This window comes from Muntiacus reevesi, chromosome 7, assembly GCF_963930625.1.
Source record: "Muntiacus reevesi chromosome 7, mMunRee1.1, whole genome shotgun sequence".
In the NCBI taxonomy this organism is placed as follows: domain Eukaryota; kingdom Metazoa; phylum Chordata; class Mammalia; order Artiodactyla; family Cervidae; genus Muntiacus; species Muntiacus reevesi.
The window spans coordinates 58,365,215-58,386,574 of NC_089255.1; positions in this window are offsets into that span (position 1 = coordinate 58,365,215).

A 21,360-nucleotide genomic window follows, 5' to 3' on the forward strand; every position below is an offset into this window, starting at 1 on the left:
AACTGAGCCTGGACTTGGTCCCCAGAAATCCAGATTCATTGATATGGGGGACAATCTGGGCATGGGTCTGGGATATTTTTCAAATTTCTCTGGGAAATTTGAGGTAAGAACCTCTGCCCTAGATTCTATTCTTGATATTTGCCTCTAGGTCTAGGTAGCAACGAACCTGGTTTCTGTTTGTTTCTTTGTTTTCCCCAGATACCCTGTTTTCCTGGGCAATCACTACCACCTACAGTCACTTAACTGTCTGCTTTGATGTCATTCTACCCGATCTGTTCCTTTGTGTCCTGCCCAAGCAAAAGTATCTTCGTGTTCTTACTTTCAAACCTTTGCCCTGTTCTTGCTGCTGCCTGCAACCAATCCTCTCTCCTCTCTCCTAACCCTGTTTGGGCTTCCCTGGTGGCTCAGTGGGAAAGAATGCCAATTCAGGAGACTAGGGCTCAGTCCCTGGATCAGGAAGATCCCCTGGAGAAGGAAACGGCAATCCACTCCAGTGTTCTTGCCGGTGAAATCCCATGGACAGAGGAATCTGGAGGGCTATAGCCCATAGGATCACAAGAGTTGGACATGATTTAGTGACTAAACAACAACAATCCTGTTGGGCCAAAGTTTTGCCCCCTCTGCACAATTCTATTGCATCACAGCCCACACAGGTGCCTGCTGCTTTTGAACTATTTCAATTCTCACCTGCTTCATTCTAGGAGCTTTTCATGTAGTGATGGAAGGTAGTGTGTGATTTTCTTATATTTACAGGAGGAAGATCTCTTAACAGTGGTTAACAGCACAGGACTGAGAATCAGAAAGACTCCTGTTACAAATTCCAGGCACCTGATGTAACTAATTACTTCAGTTATTTCATTTATATATTCATGGTAACAATGATATCTATCTCATAGAGCTTGGATAAATGCATGAAAAGCATTTAATACAGTGCCTGCTATATGAGAAATTTTAGAAATATATATTTAGGAATAGATGCTAATTTTAAAAAACAAGATATATAGTAATGAGAGTGGTTTCCTTCAACCAAACTAGTGGAAACTAAGAACTTATGCATCCAATGAGCCATCTCCCTTGTCAACTTCCCCACAAATATTTGTTATATGAATGAGTAAAAGATACCCATTTATTCTGATGATGCTACATTGCCCAGTTCTCTTCCAGAAATCCTTGTTTTGAGTTACCTACAGAGCCAGTTTATGAGTCAGAAAGAAAAACAGTTCTATTATTCTTCTCTCTGCTTCTTTTTACCAAAAAAGGTACTTTTCCAGTTTCATTGCCCACTTTATGGTTTGGTGACAAATGACTTCTGGCTTTTTTTTTTTTCTTATGAGTTAAATCTAACCCAAGAGGATGAAGATGCCATGACTAAGATTATGCACTGAATATGTTACAATTCTTAAGGAATTTCTAAACAAAAGTTCTTTAAAAAGTTCCCACAAGGAGACTGCAAATACCTTGAGAACAGGGACCTTACATACAAGTTTTTAACCTGTAGTTAACTGAAGTTGGGTGCAGAATTTTATCTTGTATATTTTTCCAGTGAGAGGAAATGTTATTTTATTATTTTTTCTAGGTATTTATGACAAAAAAGAAATAAGAATCTTTTAAAAAATATTTTACAGATGCCAAGGTTCCTAAGAGAGTGCTATAATATAAATAATAATTTTAAGTATTTAAGGAAGAAAAACTATGCTATCTTTCACATGCTAAAGTGATGATATTTATCCATTGTTATAGCATATATTTATTGCAATGGTGATGGATGGGTTTGAATGAAACTATAAACATTCTTTTAGCCTCTCTTCCTTGACATGTACATGTGTTCATGAAACAGCTGCTAGTGTTCTAGTGTATGGAGTGTGACCTTGGAACAAAGGCTGTTTTTTTTCTCTTTGAAAGAAGAAGACTGAAGTGTCTGGATTGATGCAGTTACTTTTCTGGTACTCTAGTGACACATTCTAACACATTGCTGCTGCTGCTGCTAAGTCGCTTCAGTCGTGTCTGAATCTTCACAACCCCATGGACTACAGCCTACCAGACTCCTCTGTCCATGGGATTTTCCAGGCAAGAGTACTGGAGTGGGTTGCCATTGCCTTCACCATCTAACACATTCAGTTAACTCAAACAGATGACACTGGAGTTATAACTTGGAAGAACTGAGAAGTTAGTTTTCCATTGCTTTTCTTCCAGTTCCCGATACTATATTTTTAGAAGCATTTATTTTCAGTGGAGAGAGTCCAAAGGGAAAACACAGCTATCATGATTAAAAAACAAAATCAGAACATGGGAATTAGGATGATTCTTTTATCCATATTTCTCCCTAGTGGTATGCTGGTAAACTGCCTCTTTAAGAGGAGAAAAGCCTTGATCTATGTTCTTTGCCAATTTCTGTGGTGTAAATACTCCCACCATGGCAATTTTAAGCTACCAATCTGAGGCCACTGAATGGAACTGAGAAGAGATGCACAGAATGTGCTCGTGAGCAAGTACAAGTTGGCCTCCATAAACTATTGCTTGTAACCCTTATAAAAGGGGAATTCTAAGGGAAAAGGTTTTTAGGAGAAGTTGTTTTATACCAGCACCCTTTGGAAGAAGTGTAGTCCAGTTAAAGAGAAAGAAGTAATTAGAAATGAATTCTATTGAAGATCAAAACATATTTCTCAAACTCTTTGACAAAATTTATCCTCTCCATCCCACACCACCTAGACTTTTTCTTTTCTTTGTTCTCTACCGCCATTTTTCCTTTGTTTTTTGTGTTTGTTGCATTTTTTTTATTAGATTGATTATTCTTCTGGAGGAAAGAGATCTTCCTCTTTAGAACCTAATTGGAGTAGGGTGAGGAGAGATGGGCTGCTCTTTGAAGGACAAGAGGAGGGGAGTTCTGGGAACAGTAGGACACTAATGATCTGTATTTTATCATGTTACTTTCCTATGTTTAAAGAAAGAAAAGACCGAAGGGGAAAAAGTAAGACTACCTTCTCTCCAAGTTTATGGTCTATGAATCAATAAGTCTTTATAAACATTATCTTTCAGAGAAGAAAAAGCAGTATAAATATGATCCAAATCTTTTTATTTTCTTTCCACTCACTTATGGGGATTTCTTAATCTGTATCTACATTTCTAAATCAATTTGACTGATCAAATTTGAGGTAATAAAAAGTTAAAAGCCAAGCCAATGTTTGTCTGTCCCAGCTAATTTTATTTTGGCTATCTGGTCAAACTTGCAATGTACCCGTAAGCAAGTCATTTGACCTTTCTGAACCTCAAGTTACATCATCTAACAAACAACAGGAGTGAAGTGAATGATCTTTAAATTGCCTTCTAGCCATGCGAGTTTGTGGTACTTATATTGAATTAAATAAGCACTTCACAATTTCCTCTTATGAAATAGACTAATTTCTACTTTTAAAATGCCATAAATCTGCTAGTTTGAATAAGTGGATATATTTTATCTGACTTGACTAGTTAACCGAGGACTCTATTGCCAATAGAAAGAACCTATTCTTTAGACTCCAGTTTTCTCTGTTGCCCTTCCCAGACTTTGAGATTCATCATAATCATCTGGAGGAAGAAACTCCTGTGGAATTGGAGGATGGTGCTCAGTACAGATTAAGGATGCTCCACTAATGGTCATCAGCAATCTAAACTCTATCCCTAGACCATTCTGACCCTTGAAGATTCATATTCTTTCAACACACTCATCTTCTACGTGTTTTCTTCTCTGTTTCTGCCCCCCCCCCAACCCCATCCTGCCCCCCTCTCAAGGCTTCTTGGTGGTCTAGGAAAAGGATAGCAAGTATAGTCAATGGGCATGTCTTTCCATCCTCTTTGGCATTATATAACTTGACTGTGCTGTGTTTAGTCACTCAGTCATGTCTGACTCTTTGCAACACCCTGAAGTGTAGCCTGCCAAGTTCCTCTGTCCATTGGGATTCTCCAGGAAAGAATACTGGAATGGGTTGTCATGCCCTCTGAGTTGGGGATCTTCCCAACTCAGAACCCAGGTCTCTTGCATTGCAGGCGGATTATTTTCAGTCTGAGCTACTAGGGCAACCCAAGAATACTGGAGTGGGTAGCCTATTCCTTCTCCAGGGAATCTTCCTGAACTGGGGTCTCCTGCATTACAGGTGGATCCTTTACCAACTGAGCTACCAGGGAAGCCCATATAACTTGACTCTTCCCTGTCAAATACCTGAAGATACATTTTGTTTAGGAGACTTCCAAAAAAGTAATCACAGCAACCACAATAGCTAATATTTACTGAATGCCTGTTATTTGCTAAGGACTTTACAGACATCTCATTTAGTTTCTAACAACCATATTAATTCTAACCCTGTTCTATCTATAAAATATATTGAAGCTTAATGAGGTTAACCCAAGGCCAGAATGAGTGACTGAAGCCAGATATAATAAACCATCTTAGGACTGCTTGGCCTGTGCTCCTAACCCTGATTTTTACATGGTTATATCCAAAATTTCTGAAAAAAACAAAAAACAAAAACCAAAAACTGGGGTGCAGGGGCAGTGAAAAGCATCAGCCAAATAAAAGGTCTAAGATGGGGAGGACTAGGTGGGAACTGCATTCTACATGTTTTTCTAGGTGAAGAGAAGACTTGGGCTGCTCAGATGAAGGGAGCCACACACAGCTCTAAGGACCTGCTTCTTTCACTTTCCTCCTTAACTTATTCAAGGGTCTTCAGGCTCAACTCTAGGCTCTGACTCCTCTGATTATCAGACTCAATATAGGCAGTTAGTAGTGGGGTGGGGGGAGGTCAAGACTCCCTGTCTAATTATCCTTGTTTCCTTGCCCTGGTATCACTCACTCAGGTATATGAAGACTCGTCTTGTGAGTAAACACTGGCAAAAGTTATCCCCAAACTATGCATGGAGGGCCTTCTCTACTGGGCAGAAACACTGACACTAGGATCATGACCTCATTTTTTGTTCCTAAAGACTTTGAAACTCGAGTCCTAAGGAACTGATATATTGCAGAAAGTATCCTGCCCTTCAGGAGCTACAAAGATACACATCTTAAAAGGCTCCTTTGTATACTCTTCTGTTTGGAGACTAGCAGTGTCCTGAGTTACTAGAAAAGACTAAGAGCTGTCCTCCAGCTTGACTTAACCCTCCACTTGGAAGACAATAAAGTTACAGAGATGAGCCAAAATATTTTAGTTTGGGGCTAGAGTTTTTTGATTGATAAGAAAATACAACAGCATATGTAAGTGTGGGAAGAACTCAGGAAGAAAGAGAAGATGCCTTTTAAATAAGTTTTGATGAATTGTTTGTTTGATGGAGAGACTCAAATAAAAAAAAAAATTTGATGCTTCTTTAGAAAGGAACAGTTACCCACTCCAGTATTCTAGCCTGGAACATTCCATGGAATGAGGAACCTGGCAGACTACAGTCCATGGTGTCACAAAGAGTCAGACACGACTGACTTTCACTTTCACTTTAACTGTACTTTGATTTTAAATGAATTAATGGGTAAGAGAAAATCCAGGGGTAAGTAGAGTCCAGGACAGATCTGGGTTTTGTGGGACCTGAATCTTATATGACTTAAAGGGGCACTTTTAAGAAAAATAATAAGAATACAGAATTAGGTATAGAACCTTGGACAAAGTTCATACAAATGAAGAATTTTGAGATGAAGCTTAATTTACTTCACATAAAATTATTCTATGGTTGAGATAGTTTAATTTTTTTTTTCCATCTAGCTGGGAACATGGACACACCACTCTGAGAGATTCCACTCTGAGAGCCTGAGGGTTAGTGAGAGAGGTGCAAAGGAAATGATAGGAAGAGGCCAGTAAAATGCAGGGGAGTTACAGGGAGTTTACTAGGCAATGTGAAATATTCAGAGAGAAGGCTATATGTATATATGACTTTAAACACCTGGATCTCCTTTAAGAAAAGAATGTGTAGAGATGCCGACATGGATCACCTATGTGGTTTTCTGTGGTTTCCTTACCCAGAATCTGAAAGTGGAGATAAGGGTCAATAGCTTTGGGGCCAAAGTTACTTTTCACTGTCTCTCTTGCTTTCCTAATCGTGTTTTGTTTTATACACTTATTCAGCATGGGCAATACAAACAGCTAGCACAATTCATCTTCTGTCCACCTCCCCTGCTTCTTCCATTTTTTCCTAATTATATCAATTGATTTTTAACTGTCAATATATTTCAACTCAGGAATGAAACGGCATTTATGAAACATGTAGAATGTTTTAAACTTTGAAAACATTTCAATCTCCATCAAGTTTTTTACAACTATTTTCAGATATCTCAAAGTGTAGGGTTAGACTAAACAGGCAATGCCCCTTTTAAAATCTGGAGCAATATGAAAAAAAAAAAAAAAAAAAAGAGGTGTGTGTGAGGGGGCTGAGATGGTGCCAACTCTCCAGACTGACCAGAGTTGTGGAGAATTCTAATCTTATGGAGTGGGATTGATTTGGATGGTCTTGTTACTAGTCATAAGACTCTTAAACCCATTCAGCAACTGACAGCCTGCATTTATTGGAAAAGAAAGACTGTTAGAACCTTTAGTGGTGATAGCACAATCCAGCAATAAATTCTGCATGAGTTAAAAGTTACAGAAAAGATGGTACCTTTAGAGGAAGAATGAATGGAATTCACAGAAGAGTCACTAAAAAACAAATATCTAAGCTTTAAAATATTTTACCAGAAAATGAGCACAAAATATATTGCAGATCAAATACAGATGGGAGTCCAGAGATGGTTTCAACAAAAGCAAATGGGCAAGGGATCTTGGGAGACACAGTAATAGGTTCTGTCTGTCCTAAAGGGAAGCCAGTGGAGGGCAGGAAGGCCAAATTTCTCTGAAGATTGGAATTCAGCTCCTCATAATAATCAATAAAAGGAATTTTGGATGTCTCATCTCTAGTTCTTTTGAGATTGTCCAAAGTGCCTTGGGCCAAGAACCTCATGTAGCAAGAAGGGAGTATAAGGAAGGAAGGAAGGAAAGCCTCTGGACACCCCTGACCTAATGCAGCGGGGAGGGAGTCTTTCACTGTGCTTCAGTTCACACCCCTTTTGATATGGCCCAAAGAGAGGGGAGCCCAGGCAGGGAAAGAGAATCTACTAACATAAGAGATGTAGGTATGACCCTCTTGGCAGGGGACACCAGAATAGCATTCGTAATTTTGGTCCAAAAGGAGACTGAGTGACCTTATAGGTAGTGAGGATGAAAGAGGGAGTAGCTTTCCTTCTGTTCTTTTTTCTCTTCCTCCCCTCATTCCTTCCTACCTTCCTCTATTCTCTTTTATTTGTCTTGTATTCCTGGAAACTGCTTGATTTACACACCCTAGAGTCATGGTCTTACAGAGTATGAGGCTTATCTAATTTTTTTCCCAGTCATTGTATATAGGCAGGAGTCTATTCCAAATCAGAGAAGGCAGCCTGCTTGTCTGTTCACCTATCTATTAACTAATTCATGCATTCACTAAGCCTTTATGGATAGTCCTCCAGGCTCAAGGTAGTATTTTTAAAATATCACAAGACACAATTTCTGTCATCAAGGAAAGTATGGTCCAGTTCAGGGCTAAGATAACTTTACAGTCAACATTATTAAGTGACAAATGAGTGATGTGGACAACACAGATCATGAAAGGCTTTGAAAGGCCAGAGAGGGCTTAAAAGGGAGAAAGGGACTTGATCTAGAGTCTGAATGGGTGGGAAAACTGAACATCCTGTAGAAGGTAAGGAACGGTCCTTTGGGTAAGACAACAGCATGGAAGCCTTTACATAAGCCATGGACTGAACATTTGTGTTCCTTTAAAATTCCCATTTCTTTCAGGGAGTAGTGTCATACTGAGGCTCTAATCCTCAGTATGATGGTATTTAGATTTGGGGCTTTCAGAAGGTAAATAGTTCATGAGGGTGGAGCCCTCGTGAATGGGATTAGTGCCCTCAGAAAAAGAGACACAGAGAAGATCTCTGTCTGCCATATGAGGATACCATGAGAAGGTGATTTGTCTACAAGCCAGAAGGCATGTCCTCACCTCACAATTGATCTGCTAGAGCTTTGATCTTGGACTTACCAGCCTCCAGAATTGTGAGAAATAAGTACCAGTTTATTGAGAAATAAATATGTGGTACTCTTGTTATACAGTCTGAAGGGACTAACACAATGTATATGGAGTTGGGAAACCCATGTAGGAAGGAAAATGGGTGTTTGAGGGTTAAAGGAGACTTGAGTACAAAAGTACTCATAATTCTCTGTGACCCATACCCTTTGCAATGTGACTTTGCAGCTCTTCTCATCAAAAGATAAAATCTATTTCTTTATCCTTTCAATTTGAACTTGCATTACAATTGCACTGACAAATGAAATGAGGCATAAGAAGTTTTGTGACAATCATGAGCCTAGAATTCAAGAGACCTTGAATCTTTTCCACTCTCTTGTAACCCTGCTAGCTGCTATGAGACTGAGTCCAGCTAACAGGCTAAAGGATAAGAGATCATATGGAAGAAATCCAATTGTCCCAGCCAAAGCTATCCTAGACTAGCCAAGAACCAGCAAACTCCAAAGACAAGAGAGAATGCTGTATCTGTCAGCAGAGCTGCCTACTTGATCCTTCACTAATTGTACACACATGAGGGGGCAAAGCATCCAACTGACCTATTGACTTGTGAGAAATGTTAATTGTTTTAAGCCACTGAGTTTGGGGATGGTTTGTTACCCGTCAATATCTAACTGACATAAGTAGCAAGCTAAGAAACTGTGATCTTTGTCTGATAAGCATTATGAGGATTATTAGCCATAAGTATTAATACAATAAAAAACTTAATTAGGGAGTTTCCTGTCACCATAGTAGTAGTGGAATTTAGTGATAATTTTAGTCTAGGAAAAAATTGTAATTTTTATCAAAATAATGCACATAGTTTAAAAGGTTAAATAGTACTATAAGGACTATAAAGGAAAAATGTAGTCCCAAGCTATACACATATATATGTCCAGTACTATTTCTTGGTTTTCTATTCTGGAATGTATCTTCATTTCTCTATATACTATGTTTATATTCTTTACAGAAATTATCCGTTGACTTCAAGTTATGTCAGGTGAGAATTTTTCTGTTTCTTCTCTACTTGATATACCTTTATGTGAATCAATCCATTTAATAATTGACATCAGAAATTTAATGTCATTAAAATGAAGCAGGGCAAAGGTTAACAGAGCTTTGCCAAGAGAACACACTGGTCATAGCAAACACTGTCTTCTAACAACACAAGAGATGACTCTACACATGAACATCACCAGATGGTCAACACCAAAATCAGATTGATCATATTCTTTGTAGTCGAAGATGGAGAAGCTCTATACAGTCAGCAAAAACAAGACCTGGAGCTGATTGTGGCCCAGATCATCAGCTTCTTATTGTAAATTTCAGGCTTAAATGGAAGAGAGTAGGGAAAATCACTGGACCATTCAGGTATGATCTAATCACAAATCCCTTGTGATTATACAATGGAGGTGACAAATAGATTCAAGGAATTAGATATGAGAGACAGACTATGAACAGAGGTTTGCAACATTGTACAGGAGGCAGTGACCAAAACCATCCCAAAGGAAAAAAATGCAAGAAGGCAAAATAATACCTTACAAATAACTGAGAAAAGAATTGAAGCAAAAGGCAAGGAGAAAGGGAAAGATATACCCAACTGAATGCAGAGTTCCAGAGAAGAGAAAAGACAGATAAGAAAGCCTTAAGTGAGCAATGCAAAAAAATAGAGGAAAACAATAGAATGAGAAAGACTAAAGATCTCTTCAAGAAAATTGGAGATACCAAGTGAACATTTTGTGCAAAGATAGGCACAGTAAAGGACAGAAATGATATGGACCTGACACAAGCAGAAGAGATTAAGAATAGGTGGAAAGAATATACAGAAGAACTATACAAAAATGGTCTTAATGACCTGTATAACCATGATGATCAGGTCACTCACCTAGAGCCAGACATACTGGAATGCAAAGCCAAGTGGGTATTAGGAAGCATTACCATGAACAAAGCTACTAGAGGTGATGAAATTCCAGTTGAGCTATTTCAAATCCTAAAAGATGATGTTGTTAAAATGCTGCACTCAATATGCCAGCAAATTTGGAAAACTCAGCAATGGCCACGGGACTGGAAAAGGTCAGTTTTCATTCCAATTCCAAAGAAAGGCAATGCCAAAGAATGTTCAAACTACCAGATTATTACATTTATTTCATATGCTAGCAAGGTAATGCTCAATATCTTTCAAGTTATGCTTCAACATTATGTGAATTGTGAACTTCCATGTGTACAAGCTGGATTTAGAAAAGGCAGAGGAACCAGAGATCAAATTGCCAACATCCATTGGATCACAGAAAAAGCAGGGAATTCCAGAAAAACATCTACTTCTGTTTCATTGACTATGCTAAAGCCTTTGAGTGTATGGACTACAGCAAAGTGTGGAAAATTCTTCAAGAGATGGGAATACCAGACCACCTGACCTGCCTCCTGAGAAACCTGTATCCAGATCAAGAAACAACAGCTAGAACAAGACATGGAACAACGAACTGGTTCAAAACTGAGAGAGGAGTACATCAAGGCTACATATTGTCACCCTGCTTATTTAACTTATATGCAGAGTACATCATGTGAAATACCAGGGTGGATGAATCACAAGCTGGAATCAAGATTGCTAGGAGAAATATTAACAACCTCAGATATGCAAGTGATACTAACCTAGTGGCAGAAAGCAGAGGAAATAAAGAGCCTCTTAATTAAGGTGAAAGAGTGAAAAAGCTGGTTTAAAACTCAACATTCAAAAAAACTAAGATCATGGTATTTGGTGCCATCAGTTCAGTTCAGTTCAGTTGCTCAGTCATGTCCAACTCTTTACGATCCTATGAGCCGCAGCATACCAGGCGTCCCTGGCCATCACCAACTCCCGGAGTCCACCCAAACCCACGTCCATCGAGTCGGTGATGCCATCCAACCATCTCATCCTCTGCCGTCCCCTTCTCCTCCTGCCTTCAATCTTTCCCAGCATCAGGGTCTTTTCAAATGAGTCAGCTCTTTGCATTAGGTGGCCAAAGTATTGGAGTTTCAGCTTCAGCATCATTCCTTCCAATGAACACCTAGGACTCATCTCCTTTAGAATGGACTGGTTGGATCTCCTTGCAGTCCAAAGGACTCTCAAGAGTCTTCTCCAACACCACAGTTCAAAATCATCCATTCTTTGGTGCTCAGCTTTCTTTATAGTCCAACTCTCACATCCATACATGACCACTGGAAAAACCATAGCCTTGACTATATGGACCTTTGCTGGCAAAGTAATGTCTCTGCTTTTGAATATGCTGTCTAGTTTGGTCATGACTTTCCTTCTAAGGAGTAAGCATCTTTTAATTTCATGGCTGCAATCACCATCTGCAGTGATTTTGGAGCCCAGAAAAATAAAGTCAGCCACTGTTTCACCATCTATTTGCCATGAAGTGATGGAACTGGATGCCATGATCTTAGTTTTCTGAATGTTGAGTTTTAAGCCAACTTTTTCACTCTCCTCTTTCACTTTCATCAAGAGGCTTTTTAGTTCCTCTTCACTCTCTGCCATAAGGGTGGTGTCATCTGCATATCTGAGGTTATTGATATTTCTCCCGGCAATCTTGATTCCAGTTTATGCTTCTTCCAGACCAGTGTTTCTCATGATGTACTCTGCATATAAGTTAAATAAGCAGGGTGACAATATACAGCCTTGACATACTCCCTTTCCTATTTGGAACCAGTGTGTTGTTCCATGTCCAGTTCTAACTGTTGCTTCCTGACCTGCATACAGGTTTCTCAAGAGGCAGGTCAGGTGGTCTGGTATTCCCATCTCTTCCAGAATTTTCCACAGTTTGTTGTGACCCATATAGTCAAAGGCTTTGGCATAGTCAATATGGCGAATAGATGGGGAAAAATGGCAACAGTGACAGACTTTATTTTTTTTTGCTCCAACAGCATTGCAGAGTCTGACTGCAGCCATGAAATTAAAAGACACTTGCTCATTGGAATAAAAGCTATGACTAATTCAGATAGTGCAGTAAAAAGCAGAGACATCACTTTGCTGACAAAGGTCCATATAGTAAAAAATATGGTCTTTCCAGTAGTCATGTATGGATATTAGAGTTGGACCTTGAAGAAGACTGAGCACCGAAGAACTGATGTTTTCAACCTCTGGTGCTGGATAAGACTTTTGAGAGTTCCTTAGACAGCAGGGAGATAAAACCAGTGAATCCTAAAGGGAAGTCAACCCTGAATAATCATTGGAATATGATATTCAGACTGATGCTGGAGCTCCAATACTTTGGCTATCTGATGCAAAGAGCTGACTCATTGGCAAATACCCTGATGCTGGGAATGATTGAGGGCAGGATGAGAAGGGGACGAAAGAGGATGAGATGGTTGGATGGCATCATCGACTCCATGGACATGAGTTTGAGCAAACTCTGGGACACAGTGAAGGACAGGGAAGCCTGATGTGCTAAAGTCCATGGGGTTGCATAGATTTGCACATGACTTATCAACTGAACAATTATAGCTCTGGGCTTTGCAGGTGGTGCTAGTGGATTATATCTATATAGATATTGTTCATTATTTGGCAGATATAGTATGACAATTTTTTAATAAAATTTTGTTTTTCTCCATTATTGCTTTATTCTTTTATTTGCTTAGTTATCTATATACTTTTTAAAATATTTTAAAATTTTAATTAGAAGATAGCTACTTTACAATATTGTTATGGTTTCTGCCATGCATCAACACGTATCGGCCGTAAGTGTACATATATCCCCTCCCTCTTGAACCCTCCTCCCACCTCCTTCCCCATCCTACCCCTCTAGGTTATCACGGAGCACCAGCTTTGCATTCCCTGAGTCATAGAGCAGATTCCCACTGGCTATTTTACATATGCATGTACTTATTAATTTTCCCCAATATAGTAATAGATAACTAAAAAATTCTTTCAATTCTATTTTTCACGACAAAAGATGATAGAGTCAAAAGACGACAGAGGATGAGATGGTTGGATGGCATCACAGACTCAATGGACATGAGTTTTAGTAAACTCTGGGAGTTGGTGATGGGCAGGGAGGCCTGGTGTGCTGCAGTCCATGGGGTTGCCAAGAGTCGGACATGACTGAGTAACTAAACTGACTGACAAAAGCATGAGTAGTTTATTCATTTCATCCTGGAGTCCTTTTGCTCTAACTTCAACTAGTTTTCTAGCATTTCCTGTGTTGGATGCCCCATTTCTGGGTTATCTTGTCTTTCTCTCTTGATTGAACCTCTTATGGTAGAGCATATTCCTCAATAGCTTCTGGAGTGTAAGAACTTGCATGACTGAAATATTTTTATCCTACCTCAAGCTTGTTTTGTAAAAATTTTATTTATTTATTTGTTTTTTATTCTGCTGGGTTTCCAGGGCTGTTCTCTAGCTACAAAGAGTGAGGCTAATCTCTAATTGTGGAGCATGGGCTCTAGGCATGCAGGCTTCTCCCAGGCTCCAGAGCACAGGTTTAATAGTTGTGGTGCACAGGGTTAGTTTCTCTATAGCATGTGGGAACTATCCAGATCAGGGATCAAAATCATATCTCCTGAACTGGCAGGTGGATTCTTCACCACTGAGCCACCAGGGAAGCCCAAGCTTAATTCTTTGACCAACAACAGAAAATAATTTTACCTCAGAATTTCTAATGTGCTGCATCACTGTTTTCTGCCTTTTAAAGCCACTGTTGACAAATTCCTCAAAAGATACAGACTATCAAAGTTTACTCAGGTAGAAATAAATAACCTGAGTAGCTTTAGTTTTATGAAAGAAATTTAATTCATAGTTTATAAAACATCTGACAAAGAAAATACCAGACACAGATGATCTCTATGGATGAATCTACTAAACATTTAATGGAGAAATAATACCAAGATTACACAAACTCCTACAGAAAATTAAATTGGATAGAAGAAAACATTTCCTGATTCATCCTATGAGACCAGCATTATCCTGATACCAAAAACAGACAAATACAATGAGAAAATAAAACTACAGACCGATATCCCTCCCGAGCACAGATGTAGTAATCCTAAACAAAATTTTAGCAAATGAAATCCAGCTATATATAAAAATGATAATCTATTATGATCAAGAGCTATTTGGCTTGTGGAGGAACTGGAACTCAGACATTGCTGGCAGGAATATAAAATGGTGTAATCACTTTGGAACATAGTTTGACAGTTTCTTAAAAAGTGATGGTTATACAACTATAATCTAGTTGTAGTTCTAGATATTCACCCTAGAAAAATGAAAGTACATGTCCATGAAGAGACCTATCATGAATGTGTATAGCAGCTTTATTTGTTATAGCCCCAACCCAGAAACAATCCAGTGCACATCACCTGGTGAATAAACAAGCTAGAATGTCCATACAATAACATACTGCTTAGGAAACAGAAAGAAAATAACTATTGATAAAATAGGAATATAGATGAATCTAAAATTATGCTTAGTAAGAGATGACAGACAAAAGAGGTCATTCAGTGATTCTAATTACATAAAGTTCTAGAAAATGCAAACTAAAATGATAGAAAGCAGATCAGTTGTTGCCTGTGGACAAGACAGAGGAATACGGAAAGTAGGAAGGAAGAGATTTCAAAGGGACCTAACAAAAATGTGGAGGGTCATAGATATGTTCATTATCTTGATTATGGTGATGGTTCTATGGTGGTGGTGGTAGTTTAGTCACCGTCATGTCTGACTCTTATGACTCCATGGACTGTAGCCGGCCAGGCCCCTCTGTCCATGAGATCTTCCAAGCAAGAATATTGGAGTGGATAGCCATTTCCTTCTCCACTATAGCTGTATACATATGTCAAAACTCACATATGCATTTGTTTGTATGTCAATTATATGTCAATGAAACTGTTAAAAATGTGAATCATTTTCATTTATTTGGCTTGATAGTCATCTCTATTCTGTTTTATCATTCCTTTGAAATACTTAGTGGTACCCCTAGTTTGATGTAGACTCTTCTTTAGGACACTTAAAGGAGATGGGATTGCAGCATCATGAAATCAAATTTCAGAAGGACATCTTAAAGGAAATGAAAAAAGTAAGCTTAAGGATATTCTTACTGGTTTCAGTTATCTGTATTTATTCAGTTATCTCTATTTATACTGGCAGTGGAATTTGCTAACATTAATCTCCTACTAACTGGAGACCTGAAATTCAAATTGAACCAGTCAGCCAGACTTAGATGGCCATGCAAATAACTTGCTGATCCTAAAATAAAAAAAGTTTGCAGCCCCCATTCCTAGAGATCCTTTTAGTAACTCTGAGGTGGAAGTCAATGAATTTGCATATAAACCAAGATTAGAGACAACAGCATTATGTAAAATCAGCATTGTCACCCTTGTCTCCACTAGAGCCCTCCATCAGATTCAGACTGCTGTCCTCTCTCCCTCTCATACCTTGTTAAATCATCTCCCACTTGCCTAATTTCTACCTATGCAAATCAGTTAACTGCCCATCACAAATTTCACCTCTTCTTTTATGACTAATCATCTCTCTCTCCTTCATTTCTTCTCACCTGTCTCCAAGCACTGTGGCCCTTCTGATCCTTGAGTCAAAACAAAGATCCAAGGCTAATCAAAGAGATATTCTTTTCTCTGGGTTCCAAGTCACTACACAGAATGAAGGCTCCAGGGTTTTAAAACAATGATTTATTTTTAGAAAATCAGCTCTTTTGAATCATCCAAGTCACTGAAACAAGTTCTCTTATGCACCACCAGTGTATTTTCACTTGCTTACTGCTTTGGACTCTATGGACAACTAGTACTATTCTGTTTTGGTTTTAGGGAAAATGATTAAGGCCTAGAGCCAAGTTGTTTATTTTTGCCATCCAGATTTCTGAGTAGAAGATACTTTAGATAAGCAATTTACCACTGTCTTTGATCTCAAGCTATCAGCTTCAAAGTATAACATTTAAAAATATTTTATGTGGTTTCTATTATTTTTCTTGCCTTGCATGCATTGAAGCTTGTTTTAAGATGTCTCTTCTGTTTTTGAGCATTTTTGTAAGATGGTCAAGTTAGATGTTTGTCCTTTGTGATAAAATTCAACTCCTTTATAGAAATATTCCAGACTTTTTGATTATCATATCACACAGTGGTAACATGAATGCATTGCTTTTCTCTACATGACATTTACTGAGAGTAACAGGGTTGATGCCCACTCTTAATCTCTCTGGAAGAGCACTGTCTTCTGTTTTTTTTTTTTCCCCTCCACTTTGTAACTACTCTTGAAGAAAACAATATTCCATTTTGTATATCTAATACACTTGGTATAAGGGAGGGAAGTTAACACTTTTTTTGCATGATGGATACAATCTTTTCAGTTTTTTGTCAGATCCAAAATAAAAAGGTCTTAGAGATAGAAAATTTGGACAAAATGTTTCAGAAGAGATGTAAATATATCATGAAGGTCTGATCAAGTGTTCATAATTGATTTTCTTTTATTCTGGTTAACAGTCTTAGAGACAGCATAACAAAACACTGATAGCACAGCCTTTGAACTGTGGTGCAAGAGAAGACTCCTGAGAGCACCTTGACAAGATCAAATCGGTCAATCTTAAGAGAAATCAACCTTGAATATTCACTGGAAGGACTGGTGCTGAAGGTGATGCTCCAGTATTTTGGTCACCTGATGTGAACAGCTGACTCGTTGAAAAAGTCCCTGATGCCAGGAAAGACCGAGCGCAGAAGAAGAAGAGGGTGACAAAGGATGAGATGGCTGGATGGCATCACTGATGCAATGGACATGAACTTGGGCAAACTTTAGGAGATGGTGAGGGACAGGGAGGCCTGGCATGTTACAGTCCATGGGGTTACAAAGAGTTGGACATGACTGGCCAACTGAACAACAGCAACAAACACTTAGTTATCTGTAACTAGAGAGACTAGTTTCAAAATTCAGCTCTTCCACCTATGTGATCTTGGGCAAGATTCTTCATTCTTTTGTTTATTCATTTATTTATCCCATAAGTATGTCTTAAATATCTTCTGTGTGTCGGCTATCATGAAAGCTCCTAGAATGGATAGCACATGTAGTCTTTGCTCTTATAAAGTATGGCAGGCATAAAAACGTGCCTCATAGGTCTCCAAATATGGTAGTATAATTGACCAAGCACCTCAGATTCTGTACTCTGAAATCTACTGCATCCTTTGTAGCAGATCACAGTTTGAATGGACTGCTCTCTGCCTGTGATTGGCTGTGACTGTTCATTCCTGGGAGACATGGTATTCTTAAGATGATGAACTATGACTTGAGAGCTCATCAGGGGCCTTACTGAGCATTCCTTAGACTGTATAGCAGTCTAGTTCACTTCAGCCTTACCTTCTTGCCCTCTCTCCTTCCATCAGGTTCACACTTGAATCAGGTTCTGGTGACTCTCTCAAATCTCTCTTCCCTTCCCATTTTCCCTCTTGGACATTTTTCTTACTTAAAGCCCTTGCACATCTAATCCCACCTTGGTGCTTGCTTCTTTGGGAACTTAGACTAACATATGGAGTATATGTTCTAGTGGATGAGACAAAAAAAAAAAACAAAACATGGTTGAGACAAAAAATAATAATAATAATAATACTGTGAATCCACGGACAGAGCAGCCTGACAGGCTACAGTACATGGGGCTGCAAGGAGTTGGACACAATCTAGCAACTGAACAACAACAAAATTTCAGATAGTGATAACTGCGTAGGTAACAAAATAGCATAGTGGCATAGATGAATGCCACAGACAGAGACATGGGGGGTGGGCGGTAGGCACTTTGTTCTTTAGCTTACACAGCCAGGAAGGATGTTGCTGAGGTTATATTCCAGCTAAAAGTTGAATAATGAGATGTGAAGATGCTGGAGAGGAACAGCTGGGCAGTGTGAAGGGTTGCAGCCCAGCAGAACCAGTATGTTTAGGGAATATGAAGACAGGGATTTTATAAGCATCATCTATGGCATCATGGAAAGAGGGAGTATCAGAAAGGAAAATAAAGGCTGGTTCCATAGGACCTCAAAGGCCAAGGTATGGAGTCTATTAATACATTTTATTCTAAGTGCAATGAAAATGCACTGGAGAGTCTGAATAGAAAGGTGACATTATTTGATTTACATTTTTGAGAGGTCACTTTGGTTACTGAGAGGAGAAACTGGAGAGGGATGGCAAGAGTGAATACAAAATAGAGCAGTTAGATTACAAGAATCTAGGTGAGAGTTGGCATAGGCTTGGATTATGGTAGTGACAGTACTGGTAGGAAAAATAAAAGCAGTCAAGATATGTTTTGGGAGGACACAGCACCCAAGCATATAGAGTGTATATTTTGGGGGAATATATGCATGTGAAATCTGTGTTCTCAAGGATCTATTTTCAAGTGCTGACAAAGGACCAACCAAGAAGAAAGAGAGTAGATGTTTGGGGAGACAAGATGATGGAGCAGAAGGACATGAGCTTACCTCTTACTATGAAAACACCAAAACCACAACTAATTACTGAACAACAATCAAATGGAAAAAAAAACAAAAAACAAAAAACAAAAGATACCTGACACCTAAAGACAAAGAGAAAGCCGCAATGAGACAGAGGGAAAGTTCTGAGCCCTAGATAATTCTTCCCAGCCTGAAGGTCTGGCAATGGAAGGAGGAGCCTCCAGAGAATCTGGCTTTGAAGGGCAGTAGGATTTGATCCCAAGAATTCCACAGAACTCGGGGAAACAGAAATTCCATTCTGGGAGGGAATATACTAGGTCTCATTCATATTAGTACGTTGGGAAAAAAAGCAATGGTCTCATAAAAGATTAGCCCAGACCTACCTGCTAGTATTGAGGGTCTCCTGCAGAGGCGGGAAGTGTCAGTGACTCACTGTGGGAGTAAAGACACTGGCAGTGATAGTTCTGGGGAGTACTCATTGGCGTGAACCCACCTTGAGGCCACCATTTTCTTCCAAAGACTTAGCCCCACACAACAGCCTACAGGCTCCAGTGCTGGAACACCTGAGGCTAAATAACCAACAAGGAAGGAACACAGCCTCACCTCTCAGCAGACAGAGTACTTAAAGTCTTTCTGAGAACAGCCCTGCCCACTAGGGGGACAAGACCCAGCTCCACTCACTAGTGGGCAAGAACCAGTCCTGCTCACAAAGAAGCCTACACAAGTCTCTAAGACAGCCTCATCCACCAAGGAGCAGACAGCAGAAAGAAGAACTACAACACTGCACCTGGAGCAATGGAAACTGCAACCACAGAAAGTTAGACAAAATAATACAGCACAGGACATGTTTCTGAAGCAGGAACAAGATAAAGTCCCAGAACAGCTAAATGAAGTGGAGATAGGAAATCTACCCAGAAGAGAATTCAGAGTAATGATGATCCAAGATCTCAAAAAATAAAGGAGGCATAGATCAAAAATAAATTTACAAGAAATGTTTAATAAAGACCTTGAAGAACTAAATAACAAACAGAGATGAACAATCTAATAACTGAAATGAAAAATATACTAGAAGGAATCAACACCAGAATAACTGAGACAGAACAATGGATAACTGAGCTGGAAGACAGAATGGTGGAAATCACTGCCATGGAACAGAAGAAAAGAGAATGAAAAAAAATGAGGACAGCCTAAGAGATCAACATTAAAAGCTCCAATGTTCACATTATAGGGAGTCACAGAAGGGGAAATGAGAGAGAAATAATATGAGAAAGTATTTTAAGTGATAATAGCTAAAAATTTCCCTAACATGGGGGAAGGAAAGAGTCACCGAAGTTTAAAAAGCACAGAGAGACCCAGGCATGATATAACCAAGGTGGAACATGCTAAGGCACATAGTAATCAAATTCACAAAAATTAAGAACAAAGAAAAAATATTAAAAGAAACAAAAGAAAACCAAGAAATAATATACAAAGGAACTTCTATAAGGTTATCAACTGATTTCTCAGCAGAAACTCTGCAGGCCAGAACAGAATGTCAAGATAAATTTAAAGTGATGAAAAGGAAGAACCTACAACCAGGAATATTCTACCCAGCAAGACTCTTGTTCAGATTCAACAGAGAGGTCAAAAGTTTTACAGTCAAGCAAAAGCTAAGAGAATTTAACACCACACCAGACCAGCTTTGCAACAAACACTAAAGGAACTTCTCTAGGTGGAAAAAAATGCCTACAAGTGGAAACAACAAAATTATAAATTGGAAAGCTTGATGGTAAAGGAAAACATACAGTAAAGGTAGGAAATCATCAGCACACAAATATGATATTAAAATCAGCAATTTGAGAAGAGCACAAATATAGTATACCAGAAATGCATTTGAAATTAAAAGACCAGGAACTTAAAACAATCTTGTTTATATAGACTTCTATATCAAAACCTCATGATAACCACAATCTGAAAATCTACAATAGATACACACACAAGAGAAAAGGGATCAAATACAAAATTAAAATTAGTCATCAAATCACAATAGAACAGAACAAAAGAGGAAGGGAAGAAAAAAGACGTACAAAAACAAATCCAAAACAATTTTAAAATGGCACAATAATTACTTTAAACATAAATGGGTCAAATACCCCTCCTGCAGAGGCAGGAAGGGGCTGTAGCTCACTGTGGGGACAAAGACATTGGCTGCAATAGTTCTGGGGAGTATTCATTGGAGTGACAAACGGTGTGACATTGGCATGACAAAAACCAAGAGACAAAGACTGGCTGAATGGATAGAACAACAAAACCTGTGTATATGCTGTCTATAAGAGACTCACTTCAGATCCATGGACACATACAGGCTGAAAGTGAGGGGATGGACAAATGTATTCCAAGCAAATGGAAATCAAAAGAAAGCTAGAATAGCAATACTCATGTCAGGCAAAATAGACTTTAAAATAAAAGCTGTTACAAGAGACAAATAAAGACACTACATAATGATCATGGGATTAATCAAAGAAGAAATAAAAACTGTAAATATATACGCACCTAACATAGGAACACCTCAATATATAGGGCAAATACTAATAACCATAAGAAGAAAAATCAATAGGAACACAATAATAGTGGGGGACTTTAAAGCCCACTTTCATCAAAAGACAGATCATCAATCCAGACAGAACATCAATAAGGAAACATAGGCCTTAAATGAGGCATTAGAGCAGAAACATATATATATAATTGACATTCTTATAGCATTCCATTAACAAGGAGCAGACACCTAAAACAACTGGAAAAAGAACAACAATCCGCCCCCCCCTCGCCCCCACATTAAGTTAGTAGAAGGAAAGAAATAATAACAATCAGAGCAGATATAAATGAAAC